General features: G+C 40.7%; 1 protein-coding gene across 18 annotated transcripts in view; it reads right to left on the bottom strand.

Annotated features, from left to right (window-relative positions):
- IKZF1 (IKAROS family zinc finger 1) overlaps positions 1-17,125 on the bottom strand; it is a 102,588-nt gene that overhangs the window by 51,671 nt on the left and 33,792 nt on the right. For 2 of the 18 annotated variants that reach the window (XM_057428866.1, XM_057428872.1), the window contains exon 1: positions 1-99. This exon is cut by the window's left edge and continues 46 nt beyond it. The exons of 1 other annotated variant lie outside the window; for it this stretch is intronic. The gene's annotated coding sequence lies outside the window, so the exon portion shown is untranslated. 15 more of the 18 variants (XM_057428869.1, XM_057428871.1, XM_057428868.1 and 12 more) reach the window with 13 other exon arrangements.

The following is a 17,125-nucleotide window of genomic DNA, read 5'->3' as shown; positions in this document are numbered from 1 at the left end:
AATAATGAATACACCTCCAGCCGCAGCAGATGGGCAGAGCCGCAGCTTCAGGCTTTGGCCCCTTGCTTGCCCAGGAGCCCTTCCTTCAGACCACACCAGCCCAGCACTGAGCAGGGGAGAAGTACCGGTCCTGAAAAAGAGCGAAACGAGCCCAGGAGGGAAAGGGAACCTGTGCCTTCCTGTTTTGCTGACAGATGGCTGCCTCCACGGCATGGTGAGCGATACCGGGAAGCTCCTGCCCCCTGCTTGCGACACACCATCTTCTGAGGAGCCAGTGACTGGTGACCACAAGCACCAGGGAGAAGCGTGCAGAGGGTTAGTAGGGTAGAAACAAACCTCAGGTTTTCAGTTGGAAGGGGACCTTGCAGGTCCCAGGGCTCCAGCATTGGCTGCAGACAGCTGGTGGCCACTTGGATAACAGATGTGCTGCTGGAGCAGGTAATCCCAGCACAACCTGGTCCCTACCTTGAAGTATGGTGTAGGGAGCTGAGGTAGCCTCAGGTGGGGAGGGAACAAAAAGCCTACAAGCTCTTTGTTTAGATATGCTAGGTCACATCTTTAACTAGCATGGCTGGCTTCAAATCCTACCAAGCAGAGAAGCTGGCTTTTTGCTGTTCCTTATAACTGACATACCTGCCCCATCAACTCTGTTTCCTGGAACTAAAGAAGATGCATTATCTTGAGGGCTGGAAGCAGAGGGGGATGTGGCTTGAGTTCCTACAAAAGGGTTCAAACCTTATCCTAAACTTTTTAGCCTAACTTACATAATTTATTCCCCCAAATAAATATCTTCAACCCCCCCAAATAAAAATTTTCAACCTACTACCCAACAAGCTGCAGTGGGAAAGTGTAATAGCCATGGTCATATTTATTCATTTCAGAAGTCTCCTCACTTGCTTCTGAATGTCACCAGTTCATCTGAGATCTGCTGTCCCTCTCCTTTCCTCATCCAAGATGGCTTCCCTCACCATGTTGAGGATAGACTTGCTAAAAGAGAGCATGTAGACTGTAGGACTGCAATCAGATGGGTTGTGGAATAGACTGTGGTCTGCAAAAAAAGTTCTGTAGTCTCACAGAGTGTTCTGCCTGTGGCACATGTACCATAGCACTGCTTAATATCCAATAATGCTGTCTTGTTTTATTCTGCTCTTAAAATTCAACTCCAGACAAGCAATTTTTTTAGCATCTATATATAGTTCTCAGAAATGACTACAACCATGCAAAACACAAAAGCCACCTTTTTGTGGCTACCACTCAACCATTTGCATCAGTTCCTATGGGACTGAAGAGCTTTCAATAGGTCCATTTTTAATGAAGTAGTCAGTGGGAAATGCAGCTTCTCTTGCAGGAGGGAAAACCCTATAGTAGTAACCTGCTCAGTTACTGGAAATGTGATGTGTTTATGGCAAGTGGTACAGTACAAGTGCTTGGTGTAGACCCTTCTTTCTTTTGCAAACATCTCTAAACACAAATGAAGAAAAAAAAGAAATGCCCGTGCACCTATTACTGCCTTTGAGAGCCACCTGTCTACTATTAATCACTTGGTTCCTACACATTTCTCCACAGTGAATTCCAACCAACCAAAGAAAATATCCAAAGAAACACACACCAGAAAGGCATTTTATTCAGAATGCACCTGCCTTCTCCCTATTGCTAGGGCTTCAGCAGGACTGGAGTGACAAGGGGATGAGGTGGCAAAGGAGAACATTTCTTCTATTTTCATATTCCCACATTTACCTGCCTTTGGCATGACAAGCCTTATGTTCAGCATTTCTACAAATCAAGAAGCATGTTTCTTAGCTGTCTTCCTTCCTGCCTCTTGCTGCCATGAGGCATAATTCAGTTTGAAAACACTTCCCAATTCTTAAAGGGAGAGGTGAAATGGGCAAATAGAGTACAGATTGTTTTCTTGTTTGTTTGATTTTTAATAGAGATAACCTGGAGTACAGTTTGCTGGGTTTGGCTTTGTGGGTTTGTTTTTTTTTTTCAGTGGAATACTCCTAGGCTTGCTTTCTGTGAGGGTGGATAACTACCTGTCCTGAACCAGATGTCCTCAGTTCTCAAAGAGATGACTTCAGCATTTATCTTGAAATAGGTGATATTAGGGTATTCAGTAAAGCTGATCCATTTCCCAGGGATGTAACATGGAGAGAAAAGAGAACTGGTGGAGAAGCAATGAGGGAAATACTTTTCCCTCAAATGATTATATAGAACAATTAAGCATGGTTCCTAAATATAGATTAAGATCCACAAGCAGCAAGCAAATTGATAAAAGGAAAAAAAAAAAGAAAAAAAAAGAGAAAAAACAAAAACACCCCCAAAAAACCAACCAACCAAACAACAACGACAAAAAACAACAACAAAAAACCCAACCTAACCAAACAAAAAAAACCTTTAAAAAATCCTAAAGGGTGTTTTTAATCCCTCCCAGGGAAAAGTTGTATTCTAACATATGGTAATTCTGTGACATCTGGTAAAGAGAATGAAATCCCATCTAACTTCACCTCAGGCTCTGTACCAGCAAATAATACAGGACAGGACACCCTTCCTCCCCCAGTTTTGCAATGACAGCAGCATGTTGGTTTTGTCTCTGTGACTGTTAAAAGGTTTTTCACACTGGACTTGGGCATAACGTGTCTTGGGCTAAGAGCAGAATTTACCTCTTTGCCTTTGGTATGGTAAATCTATAAATATGAAACTATGCCCTGTTTTTCCTCCCTTTCCTCTTCTGCTCTAGAATTAGCAGAAACCTTGTTCCTGACTTGCCAGAAAGCAAGAGGTCTATGTATAGATACAAGGATTTGCACCAAAATATCTGCTTGATATCAGTCTGTAAATTAATAGAACTTTACAAAGATTCATCTAAAAGAATGCTGGTTTAGAAATGTCTATGATGTGAGATCCTGAATAACTGTCCATTTTGGCAAGAAAAAGAATTGTTTTGTAATTTTTCATTGTAAGATTTATCTGGAGAATCAAATTTATCACTAGCATAATAAGTGTGTGTGAGTTCACCACCTTTAACGCAGTGGCATCTATTTACGTTAGCAGCAAATTTGGGAGCCTGAAGTTAGAAATTAAAACCTGGGTACGCAGCTGACTGAAGCAATCCTGCTCTCAAATGCTGAATGTGTGTAGCTCTCATTTATAGTAAGAAAGGGAACAGCACCTAGGTGTTAATACATATTTATTCTATTTAGGAATCAAAATATCTTCAAAGTTTAGTTTGGTCCCTTACTGAAAGAGCTACAAAGCTCCCTTCAGAATAGATAAAACTATTTCTTCAAGTATTTTCCAATGCAGAATTCTAACCTGTATGTTTTCATCTTCAGACTCCAATACCAGATCCACAGATAAAGCTACCATAATGCTTTAGAAAAAATAACAATCTTAAGCTAATGTTTTAAATAACAAACCATTTAACTGACCATTCTCATGCAAAAATTTAGGATTTAAGTAAGTTAGCTTTTGTCCATGTTACCATCTGAAGCCCAAAGAAAATTTACATACAGCTGATTTGCCTCCTTGCTACTCTTTCTACAATATAACTTGTGCTATGTCTTAAGAATATATCATATATGCCCTGTGAATCACTGAGGTATTCCTCCATTTATACCTGGTGTCATCTGTAACCAGAAATGGATTTGAGACCTCTTAGCATTCTGGGTGTAAATAGGAAGAAGTAACTGCAAGTTCAAGATTTTCTTATCTTTCAGAATACAGCAAATTAATTATTTGCAAGTCCTCACTTATTATTTCATCTCCCGTTTTAAAATGCAAATTCAAAAGTAAACCTCCTTGTCAAGAAAATGAATGATTAGCATTTATACAGTGTTTTATCAATTCAAACAAATGTGTAAGCATGTCAGTCCTACAAACCCTCCTTTCTTAGCATACTAAAGACCACAAGATTGGGCCACCAATATAATTCAGTGGCATGACCTAATCCAAAGACTAGACATTTTGTTTTCTTCTTTGTTTTCCAAACTATGTGTGTACCGATTTCTCTGGGCAGCATGGGCTTCACACTCAGCACAATGGGACCTCACTTTTGGCATGGAAATTAAATCACAAATTTTAACATTTATGGAGCCCCTTCAGACTTACACCAGCACACCTAAACTCAGAATTGTCCTTCCATAGATAGCACTTCTTCTGGTGCTGCAAGGAGTTCACAAACACACATCATGTCCAACTGCATGTTTCCTGACTATTTGTAGTTGTAGCCTTGATGAGCAGACAGGAAGGTCCCTGAAACAACACTTCTGTCTTGTGTGCACCCCACAGTGGCAGGTACGCGTTTCATGAAGCCTCAGAGCAGAAAATATGAGCACTCATGAAGTCTGAGTTGGAGGGAGAAAGAACCTTCTACAAGGAACCTGGTATTCTGCATATACATTTGGAAATATAAAAAGAGTGGGGAACATGCATTCCTTAGCATCAGCAGCTCTGGGTTAACTGCAATAAAACAAACAATCAGAGAAGCAAACCCCAGCCTTGCTTCCACAGCCACCACAGGGAAAGGGCTTATTTTGCAACCCTCCTGCTTGTGCAAATAGCCCCATGGAAGGAAAAGGGAACACTGGCACAGGTCATTGGAGCAGCTGCCCCTAAGCAAGTGCTCCTGTGTGAGCACATCCCTTCTTTGTGGACTTTGACATGTCTTACTGCTCCTCATCACATAGGCTTCAGCTTTAGCAAACTAAATTTCCAACCAACAACCAAAACCATAAAACCCCAACCCACTTTGCCACCTAAACTGAAGCAAAGCTCCTAAAATGAGTCCTAGATTCAATTATCCATGACATATAAGGAGAAGTTTAATAAATAAATTAGTAAAGCTAAACCAGGCTGCAGCCTGGTAGACACAGTAGAGTTGAACACCTATACCCCTTAATATACATGACAGGAGAATTCACACATTAACAACAGGTTAGGAGTGATAAGTATGGGTCAGCAGTCTTTTTGGTTTTAAGCTGGGAGTTGCATCTACCTGCAGAATGATAAGACAGCTTCATCTCTAATTGCACCAATCTTGACCTAGTAGACCTTGCATCCACTGAAGTCGATGGATTTGAACCAACAACCAAGAGAGGAGATGAATAAAAACACCCTTGCAAAAGTATTTAGCATTTAGTTTCCTTTTAAAGAAAAGAACTTTTTTCTTTTTTTTTTTAATGGACTTCTAACTTCTCATACAAATGTGCTATATATGACTGTACACACAACAGGAAGGCTGTTAAGCACGGCAGAAAGGTAGCATGTATTGCACAACCAGTGGAAATACTTGAAGAAAACTGCTAGAACTCTACCAACTATTTTTAATTAAAAGCATCCAATATCTCAGCAAGCAGCTGATAATTAGCTTCATTATTGTAATTTAATATGCTAGACTTCACAATCTCTGTGTATGACTCTACTTCAGAACCATTTTAATTCTATTTTTAATTTCTGCCTCATCACACAGCTCAATGTAAATAATAACTACAAGGATGAGAGGTGGTCCTTTCTGAAAACTGAAACCTGCGAGTCATAATAAGCACTTCAGTGTCCTTCCATTTCTGTTTTAAGAAAAACCCTCCAGGTATTTTAAAGAACTGCACTAAAACAATAAGAAGAAGGGTTTAAACTAAGTGGATCAATTTGTCTCCCTCTACACTAATTCCATATTCAGCATTTGCTACAAAGTCTCAGGAGATGTTTAGTTTATTCAGTTGTTTCTCTCTTCCTGCCTAGTGTAAATTCTGGTTAACTGCGCAACTTGACAATACAATTATGAGCATACAGTGAAATTTCAATGGAAAGCTCCTGTCTGCAAAATGAAGGAAGCACTGTAATTCAACACACAAGATTAAGAAAAGAACTCTGCTAACAGTACAAATGTGAAACATTTATATGTCTGGCATACGTAAAATTAATTTCCATGTTAGTGAGGGTGTAAGAAAAGTTGTCTCAAAAGATCCTACATAATTCTCAGTTCTTTGGGAATCCTTTTTCAAAGCACTGAAAAATGATCTTTTATGCACGTGTATATTTTCCATATGCATTCTTCTTAGTATTCTACTGTGTTTGAGCTATATTCATGTAACAATTCATCGTTAAAGGACAAAAGAAAAGATCTGTTCTTTTATTGACTTTATGTGCAAATTACTGGACTTGCAAACATGAAAAGGCTCTTCCTTCAAGTTTTTGAATTGCAACCAGAGTCATTATAAACTGTTTCCAGAAGATGAGAAAAATATGAAGGTAATTTTCCTAATTAAGGCCACAGTTTATTAATGCATTAAACTCTGTCACCTTTATTCACTAAAAATAAAGCAGAAAAGTGTAATAAATTCACCGTGACAAAGGAAATGCACACATTTCCATCTTATAAATAAACTGCCTAAAACAAGGTGAGGTGTGTAAATTAAAGCACTCAATCTGAGAACACAGCACATTCTCAAGTGGCCAAATTGGGCTCCTGGATGTTCTTCCAGGGCTCTCACATGTGAGAAGGCAACCAGCAGATGCAAAACTGTATTTTTTGTATCCATATATATAAAGATGATTTTAAAAGTGTAGGATGCACAGCATATCTAAATATGCAATAGAAAAAACATAATCCTTCTATGTCTAGAATTGTTATTGCAGAGTACCCCCAACAATGTCAGTAGTTAATTCATCCAAATTATAGGAGGTTTCAATAACCCTGTTTTATGATCACAGAATTGCTTCCTAATTTCCCTTCTAACTATTCAAGCTCTTACAGATTATTAAAGGACATTATCAGCCTGAATAAGCATAAGGGAACTGTGTGATTTATTTTTTTCCCCTCAATAAACCTAAAAATAACTCCTAAAAAAATTACTATAATTGAAATGAATTAGCAGATTTCTCCACACTACATGTTTCAGTTAACTCACTCTGCTTTTGCAAATATTTTGGACCCAATCCACTATGGACTATTCCAGCTTTATATTGCAATTGCTCCACTGTTCTCAGCGAGTTGACACAAATGGAAAAATGAAGCAATGCAACGGGAAATCAAATCTACCTTACGGAGCAAGTTTCTCTTTTACTGAGAAAGCCAGAGCAACAAGGATCACAAGAAGAAATGTAAATCTTTCACATGAAATACACTTCAAAACCAGCTAAAGAAGTGGACAGTTCCCACTGCTTAAAAAAAAAAGTGCCAATTTCAGTGTGACTGTTTTTCAAAAACTGCAGTCAAAATGGCCTTTTGGGGCATTTAGACAAGAAGCGTGAATGTACCATGCACGTCCCAAACCCGTACTCTCTTATCTCCATAAATTTGCAGGGGTACAAATAAAGCTAAGAACATGCATGTATGTTTTCAGGACTAGGACCTATCTTTGCAGTCACTCCACTGTATTGGCAGTGACTGTCTCAGTGCAAAAAAACCTGCAAACCCCCCTGCAACCTCTTCTAGTTCACCGGCTTAAAGACTGGAGGAAGGTGTGTCTTAGAGGAGAAGGGGGAAGCAGAAGTTATTGGGCTTTTAATAACAAAGCATCAGAAAATACTCTCAGGGGCTAAAATAATTATTTCTAAGTTTAGGGAGCAAATAACACTCTTGTTGGCTCCTAGTTACATTTATGTATACGTTACAGACACAGGGACAACAACCCGCAGTTAACCTTGAAAGCAGGGAGCTTCCCAGCTGAAGTCAGTCCTTTTTACTGGATAGTCACTAGGAGCTAAAACTCCTGAAACTACTTTGGAAGAATGGAAGGTATTTAAAGTAGCCTCCTGTTTAAAAGTTGCCATAAAACTGACAAGACAGAGGCTGCCTATTTTGCCTCAGATGGAGTTCACACTCATCTCTAAATGCTATTCCAGCTAGGGAAAAAAAGTCTTTGGATTAATCTTTGAAAAAAATACCAGTGAGGAATAGGTCTTTCCCCTTTCAACTTTTTCTTTGAGTTGCAAACATTTAAAAGCTCTTCCTAAAGAATCATAGTCCCAGAAAAACTGAATGACAGCCCTTACCGTCTCTTCCTCAACTGACACAATGTACTCCCGGTATCCTGAAGGTATGCAGCAACTGCATTTAACCCAGCAGTGTTTGTTCAGCAGCGCAGCCTCCTACTGTCTCTTGCTTATTTTTTGAGTGAGGAAGGATTCTGAGAGGAAGCAAATAATTCCCAAGCCTTTCTTTCTGTGTGATTTTACACTTCCTAGAAAAGTGGGGTTTGTTGACTGGGAGGAGAATTCCAGGGGAGCCCACTACAATGCCAGCAGCACATCCCACCGTACACTCATAAGGATGACAACTTTTCCCAAATTGCTACAGTATGTTTTACTACTTTACTATATTTTCTTTGGTCTAATTCAATTACTTTTAATAATAGAGGAAAGTAATGACTGGTCAAAATGTAATCAAATACATATGTGAATCTTGACAGAAAAACAATAAAATTCACTATGGACCCAGCTCTTCTTGCACATAAAACAAGAGGAAAAGAAAAAAAATCCCACAGGTCTTCAGTGGAAGCTTTTCCTGACAAAGAGCCACACAATTAGGCTGTGATCCATGACTTTTGATATCCTCTGGACTTTTTAAGTAAGTGCTGCCAAAAACGACCTGCCAGAACAGCATACAATTCATTATGCCCTGTTGCTGAAATACAGACTGGACCCATTTCCTTGTTTTCTGCAAGATTGTGACGTTACTGTAAGAAGTACCTAAGCTCAAATAAAACATATCTGGAAATGTTTCTGGCCACATTTTGGAGTTATCCAATTTTAACAATGAGGAACAAGTTTTGTGTTGTAAAACTCTGTGGATTGATTCTTCACTTACATTTCTTCATTGCTATGCAGTGGAAGTGGCAGGCACACTAAGTTTTTGGTATTAAGGTCCACAAAAGAAAGGAAAACCGCTACAGTAACACTGAGATGGAGATTATTCCATTTTATTTTTTTGTTTGGTTGTTTTTTTTTTGTAATTGTAAAATGCATGTAACACAAGTGACAAAAGTGTCATTCATATGTATATAAGAAAATATGTAACCAGACCATTCCCGGAGCGAGCACTGGCAGCCAGAAGCTGAGGTGGGAAGACACAGGTGTATGACAAGCTTGCCCATCCACTGCAACTCCTGAGTATGGGACCTACTGAAAATACATCAACTCACTTTACCTGCTAAGAGTTAAGTAGCCACCCTGAGAAATACTCAGCTAGTATAAATGATGCACATGGGATTGGCATCTAAGCTTCTCCAGTTACTGGAAGTATGACTGGCAAAGAGACAGGAGTTCGTTGACCTCTCTTCACATTATTACATTGGGCCAGAAAGATTAGTGATTCCTCTTTAACTGCTGGGGTCCGCCAGTTCTTCCTGACTGAATTAGGACAGTCAGTACAATTTCATATGATGACTTTGCATTCCTGTCGCTTCTCCTGGAAGCTGTACACACGTACAGGTATCAGCGAAGGTTTGAAATCCTGGCTCCTGTGTCCACCACTGGACTTCCATTGACTTCAGGCTAGTCAGTCTTCTGCCTCGGTGGATAAACCTATCTTTTCCTTGGCTACTTATCTTAAATTTGCCTTATCATTAGGTATATAATTTCTAATTTTTTTTTTTTAATAAATTTGCAGGATATCAAACTAATTTAGGCAAATTTACTCCAAAAAAGAAAAAAAAAAAAAGAAAAAGAGCACATGGATAGTCACCAATATTAATATTTGTGAAAAAATCTTTAAGGTTGGAAGCAAATCTGGAAAAAACAGAAACATGAACTAAGGAAAGTGCAGAGCTCTGCAGTATTTTGGGCACTTCCCTCCCTTCCCCTCTCCCCCCAGTTCTGCTAAGCACAGCTATCATTTGAAGAGTTCTTGGTCTTGCTCTACACTTAGCTTCTCATGTCCACATGCAGCAGCTTCAGACTTTGATAAATCAACAAAGCATACAGCCATCAAACTAAAACTTGATAGATTTGCTAAGGATTAAGGTATCTTGAGGGAGTGGGGGCTAATGACAGTCTAAGCAGTATATCCTGTATTCTTTTAATTCACTTTTAAAACGAAGAGTTAAAATCAAAACATAACATGTCAATATTAGAAAGAAACTTCTGCATGTGAGTGATGATACCTTTTGGAAAAGGGACACACTATGAACTCCTGTATGCTACTGTTATATTAACTCATGAAGAGGAATACCAAGAGTTTACAGGGGAACATGAACAAACCCATTCTCAATTTTCTGACCGACAATTTCCCTCATTACAGAACAGAAAAAAAAAAAAAAGCAAAATTACTTAAGGGCAAAAGTTTGATTTAGAAAATTCAGAAGTAACTACATTTTCATACAAGAAAGCCATCCCATCCTGCATTTCACTAAGACTGAACATCTTAAACTCTGTGATTCACTAGCAACGCAAGAGAGCAGTGCCACAAACCACTCAGAATGTGCCCCAGCTCAGCTGGTTTGGAGGAATTCTAAGTACTTGGAAGGAACTTCAGCACTTATTTCTAAATGCAATATATTAATATGCTTTTTCTTTGCATGATTTCAGTGATCGTTTATAATGTTTAACAGAGAGTCATAATGCATGGTGCTCCAGTATGTATGGGAATTACAATTGATGCGACCAGTCAACTGAAGCTAACAGAGCATGCCTTTTAAAGGATTTGGCCCTTATAATGCATTACAGCTTCCAATTTTAAACTTAGGCTATTGAATATAGCAAATGGGTTGTTAAGATGAATGCAACAAATACAAACAGGATTAGATACCTGGCTTATTTCATTTGGGTGGATTTTGGAAAGCTGGACAGTAAAGGTATATGGATGTAACCTTGGTAGCATCTAACTATGAAAAAGAAAAATACCTAGCCAGGAAGCTCTCATTCTAACTTCTGATCCCTACACAAAGTCCTTCGGAAACACTACTTAAAACTAAAACCAAACAACATTATGTTCCTTTACAATAATTTACATAGTTTAAAGATAATTTGCAATCATAAACTACAGTTATTTTCTAACAGAATATTATTAACTCTTTAACAATTTGGGAAGCAGAATGCTTTGCACAACCTTTTGGCAGCATCACCATACCTTTTAGACCAAGGCAGAAAAGTAATCCAAGAAGTAATCAAGTTTCTTGAAGCACAGAATTAAAAGTTTCCTTAGAATTGACTGCTGCAGTGGGAAGTTGTTTCTTCACACACACCGTTTCTAACTACACGCATCTTCTTTAGAAACGACTACACAGCGAAACATCCCTTCATAGAGGGTAACTTGGCGGAGACTGGTGAAAGAAAACCTCCAGCTGTGACAGGCTGTGTCGCAAGGAGGAAAACTTCGGGTGGCCCCGCTATTCGGAAGTCAGCAACTTCTCTTAACGCCGTTCCCCGCAAGCGCGCAAGGGCTGCTAGTTTTACAAGTTCTTAATGGCTTCTACAACCTCCGTACCTGCCTCCCCGCTGCAAATTCCAGGCGCCAACAATTCGAACTGGGGCTTTGAATGAGCCGAGGTGCTGCAGTTGACATGAGGAGGTGAGAACGACTGGCCCGCACCCGCTCCTGCACGGGGGCAACGCTCCCACCGCCCCGCCGCCTCCCCCCCTTTCGAATCAATGAACACCCCTTCCCGGCCGGCGCCTGACGGCTGCTGATCTCTGACATTTCAAGGGAGCGCTACAGAACTCCTGGATCACACCCCAACAACGTTTTCAAATAAAAAAAAAAGGGTTCAAAATAAAACAAAAAAAAACCAATCAAACAAAAAGCCGGTGGGACGCGGAGGAGGGGAACAAGGGATGGGATGGGATGAGATGGGATGGGATGACCTGCCTGTTGGGCTCCGCAGACTCCGCTTTACGTTCCCGACAACTTCTCTCCGGCAGCGCCGGCTCCGCGCAGCCCCTCCTCACCCCTCCCCCGCCGCAGACGCTCGGGGCTGACCCCTCGCCTACCCCCGGGGTCTGCGGCAGGTGCCTGCCCGGGACCCCTCCGCTCCGCGGTACCTGCTACACCGGGGCCGGGGTCAGCGGCAGCTGTGGCGGCGCGGCTCGCCGCCGCTCCATGTGCAGGCGCTGCCCCGCCGGCGGCGGCTCCGCGCCCGGTCCCTCCCCCGCTGCTCCCGCCCGCTCTCCGCCCCACTCCGCAGCCGCGCACGCCGGCGCCCCTGTCGCGGCCGCCCGGGCGGGCTGTGGAGGGGTTCTACCTGCCGAGGTGCTCTACCGGGGTCCCCGCAGGCTGCATCGATCTCGAGGCGCGGGAAGGGGGCCGGGCTCCACGCCGCCCCGCCGGGCACTCCAGGGTCCCAGCTCCAGCTGTGCCGAGACTCTGAGGTCTCCCAGAGCAGCAGGCAGCACCCAGACACTGCAATACAGCTGGATGTGACCTGCCGGCAGATGCAGACATCCACCTGTGAGGCCTCAGAGCTGAAGTGGTCAGGTCATCCTTCATCCATCACAGTCCGGTTGTTCGCATCCCACACAAAATGTGTCCTACGCTTTTTCGGAACTTGGATTAAACACTTGTATGATCAGAACAGAGGTGACTTACTTCAAATCGGTGGCAGAGGCAGTCACTGAAATCCAGACCTACTGCTTCAATGCAGAGGGCACGGTGAACCTGATGGAAATCACTTAAGAATCAAGCACATACACACTCTGTGGAGGATCAGGATCTCATTTTTGCTTTGCCTCAGTTCCTCCTTTGTAAAATGAGGATAATAATAATTCCTTTCTAGCATCCTATCTTTATCTGTGCTCAAATTACAAAAAAAAAAAAAAAAGGTGTAATTTTATGCATGTGAGTAATCTCATTGACTTAAAAGGGACAATTCAGAAGTGCAAAGTTAAGCAAGCATGGAAACCTTGGAAAACGCTTTGGAACAGAAACTGTCTACTACTTACTAGGAGTTTATACTGTACAATGAAATGACGTCTCCAGTGCTAAGTTGGGCTTCTTTTAGAACAGAAATGGCAAGACTGTCCCTGGGGATTTATTTCAGGCATTCCTTCCCTCAGAGAAGCTCTGCAGACATGGTTGCTGTGTGTTACACAAGCTGGGGTAATACCCGGGTACGCTCAAGGTGAAACAGGTATGCCCAGTACCTCTCAAGTTTTTGATTTTTCACACTTGTCTTTACAGAGATGCAGAACCCTCCTTTTACTGCAACTTATAAAAGGACTTTATGGACCTAATAGTGTTGAAACCCAGAGCCAAATCCTCCTATTTTTTCCATAATACCCCCACATTTTCCAGCAGGTTTGCATACAAGGAACAAAAGTGTTTAATCAGTGGAATCACATTCCAGTATTAAAAGAAATGAAAAAAAAAAGTAAGAAAAAAAAACATATCCACAGAACGGTGCCACCATAAGCTTAGCAGTTAGTACCTTTCTCCAGGAAATCCTAAAAAGTTCTGCCTCAGCAAGACTGGGAAATACAAGCAGGGACTGCTTCACCAACCATGGAAGCTGATTAGCTCAAGGGAATGCAGCAACTTTTCACAGATATGTGTGTCTAGATAGTCTGAAGTAAAAGGACCTACACTCCACTGAGGATCATCAGTCTCAGAAGCACTTTGCTGCTCTCCTGTGCTCCAGCTGCTACAGGACCTGGAGGTCAGTGGCCATGAGCCCACTTCAGCCGGGGGGGGGGGGGATGGAGGGGAAGCTGATTTGATACAGATATTTAAAGGCAAATTTGATGCTGTGCAAGCCCTGATTTCTCATTAACATTCAATAGGAGTTTTAAGGTCAGAATCAAGTTGCTGGACATGTATGAGGTAAGCCTGCTAAAGTCAAGTCTTGTAAGATGTTAAGCATCTTCTGTAACTCACTGTACTTAGGGTTATTAGCAGCTCCTAGGAGCTCTCAGGACTTAGATGATGTTTGAAGATCCTTCTATGGCTGATGCCCATAAGAGTTACTAGCGGTGCAGCCACGGCAGCACTGAGCTCACTGCCGGCAGGCTGCTGTCATGTACAGCCAGTTTCTTGCTGGGATAGTAGCAATGGGCAGTCTGAAGAGAGCTCTGCTGCTCCAGTGATGCTTACCAAGGCTAGAACTACTTCAGGAAGATCTGTTATGGGGTAGTTGCAGATATACACTTAGGCACTTGTCTGAGGATCCAAATTCTATAATCCATTTCTTGCAATATTTCCACTGACATTGCTGGGAATTTTAGATGAGCCAAAGTGGGTTGTAAAAGATGCAAGGTAGAGCAATGTATAGCAAAAAAGACAAAGTGGCCTTACATCTGTCTAGTTCATTGCCAGCTAAATATTATCTCAGACTAAATCTACTTATGAAACTTTTCCCTTGCTATCAGGTTTACTGTGGGAAGCACCTAATAAGGCTGCACACAGGATGGTTTCCCTTAGAGTCATTCTTAAATACAAATAGTAAATGTTATTGCAGGAGGTACAATGTTTCGACTGCTGTGTATGACCATTTCCCACTCAGAGATTTCCTTTAGCAACCTTACCAACCTGAATTCTCAGACCAGTAGCAGGTCACATTCACACTGCTTCAGTCCATTACCATGCAGCTGACAATTAAATACAAATATGCAACAGAAAAGTTTTGAAAATTGAGAATCAGCAGAAGAGTTTCTAGCATGGAGTGTGCATCTTCACTATAACAGCAGAGTGTGCCAGGTGGGTGCTCCTCATCTTGCCTTTCCACTGCAAGATATTCGTTGTGGTCCTAATTCTTCAGAGAATGGTCTGGGCACAGTGTCCAGAGGGTTTGCCTGCAATTGTAAATGTATTGGGAAAGTAGTCCTTAATCAGTTTGGAAATTCTGATCAAGATGAAGACGGTGAAGATTTATCTGCTGAAGCGTGGTGAATTTCCAGAGGCACAAAAGGGTAGCTGATGTTCTGTACAACCAGTAATCTCCCTCAAACAATGATTTCTACCGTAATTCTAAGTGTGACCAGCTTTGTTTCACAATCCTTATCACACCTGGTCCCCGAGAAACACCTCCCAGTTCTATTTTGCTCTCAGATGGTTCTTCATACTTTGCAGTCAGAAATCCTTAAGAAAATATCACAGACCTCACACTAAACAGCTTCTGGGCAGCTATTTGAATATAACATAGGAAACACAGATCACTGTTCCCATTCCACATGGTATCTAATATTTCATAGATCTTCCCTTGTTTACAATCTTTGATCAATAACTGTAGTCTGATACATTTTTTTTTTTTTAACTTCAGAAAAGAACTCTGTCACCTTTTAGCAAAGCTTTTACCTCAAAAGCATCTCAAAGTTCCATGGTTTCCTCTCCTTATACATCATGGAAATAACCATCTGTGTTACTGACATATAAATACAAAACATCACAACCAAAATCTTCTTTCTTTCCCGTCAGTCAATTCAAGTAACTTTCCCCATTTGCACTGCTGTGCTCACTCCTCAGCCACTGTTGCAAGACATCTATATTACCTTTCTCCTAACTTGTCTTACATTAGCTTCTCACTGTCCTTGATCTCTCCCATCATAATTGTTTCTCATTTACATATAAGCATATGAAGCAATTGTCTCTAGGTTTTCTTCCCACATAGCTTTTCTTCACTGACTTCCTTGAATTCAACTGCAAGTCCTTTGCTCTCTCCAGTGTATTTTCCACTGACTTCTACCATACTACTCTTTTTGAGTCACCTGTGTACAATTAGAAAGTGCCCCTTGTTGCTTTCTGTACCTCAGCCTCGAAATTCTTTCTTTGTGAGCTTCTTATCTAGAGATCAGAGAAACTCTTGGTGCCTTATGGACACTACCACAAACACAAGACAAATAATGGTTGTAATAATGCAAGGAAATGTGGATGACAGCTGATCAGATGTGTGAGATTTTAATCTGTATGTAGGTGAGCAGAGAGAAAAAAACAACAGTGGCTTGTTAACTTCTTTCCATTTTAGGAACAGTAAATGCAAAGAGAGGGGGTTTAGTTTCTAAAAGAAAGGTAGAAAAATATCCTCCAGTAAGGGAATGTAATAAGCTGAATGTCACTGCAGACATTCTTTTGGCATCAAGGGTAGATACATACTGTGTGATCTGTGACTGATTGACTAAAGTGGAACCACAAAGTGAAATGGTATTTGCTATTCAGCAAGGAATATCTCAAATTTATTGTATTTACAATTTTATATGTATTTACAATTTTAGTGGAACTAAAGACTCTAGTTATGGATGTACACATGCACATGTACATGCATACATGCAGAAAACACTTGGGATGGGTGTACCAAAGATGACATCAGTCCCACACATTGTATTATATCAGTGGTTGAAAAACACCTCATCCAAAACTTATTTCTCCTGTTACTGATCCCTTCCAAACTTGAGAATTCATAAAGTATAGCTATAGCTATACTTCTGTTTAAATTTCTTAAGTGATTTTCCATTTTGGAAGAGTGATAAAACTTTCCTATATGTACAAAAGGGGCTGATTTAAGAAGGACTGTCACACTTCCCTTGTGCTATCCATTGCATCTGAAGTTCAAAGAATTAAAATTTTATTCTTTTTTTCTGCATACATAAGATGAAGGTACTCTGGGTCTGTAAACAGCGTGAAGATCACAGTGATCAGGACCTATCTACCCAGGCAGAGATGAAGATGCCCCTGAGCATAGTAAGATAGTGGACATATTCTAAGGTCAACACTTAATCAGGCATTTCTCCACTAATAGAGTTGTGTAAGACCTGACAGATGTTTCTCTTGAAAGACTACTGCCAAAATCAATCCTTCCTGAGAAAGTAGCTGGAAATGGGAAAAATATATAGGTCTGGTTTTGTATAGCCTCAATTTAATAAGAAAAGGAAGAAGTTCAAAATTCAGAATGATAGTTGACTGGTAAATGGATAGTTCATCCTCTTCCTCAACTACTTCTAGGATTACTCCCTAAAATTCACATGGACAGATTAAAAAACTTGAAAGAGCATATTGGTCTGATTTTCTGGCAAAGGTGAAATGAAACAAGTCTGCTGTCATTCCAATGCTGTCTACTAAGAAGCAGGAAGAAATGGAGAGTTGTGTTAATGAACCAATGTGTTGGTCATAGAGGTTTATTTTTTTCTTTTACTTTTTAATCTATCTTTTAAAGTCTCTGGGCTATTTTTTCAAATCAAAAATCTCTAATGAAGTCACATTAGAAAG

The sequence above is a fragment of the Pezoporus wallicus genome, unplaced genomic scaffold (assembly GCF_028554395.1).
Source record: "Pezoporus wallicus isolate ANWC-B61680 ecotype Strahan unplaced genomic scaffold, APGP_CSIRO_Pwel_v1 contig_6658, whole genome shotgun sequence".
Lineage (NCBI taxonomy): Eukaryota > Metazoa > Chordata > Aves > Psittaciformes > Psittacidae > Pezoporus > Pezoporus wallicus.
This window is presented reverse-complemented; position numbering and strand designations above follow the sequence as displayed.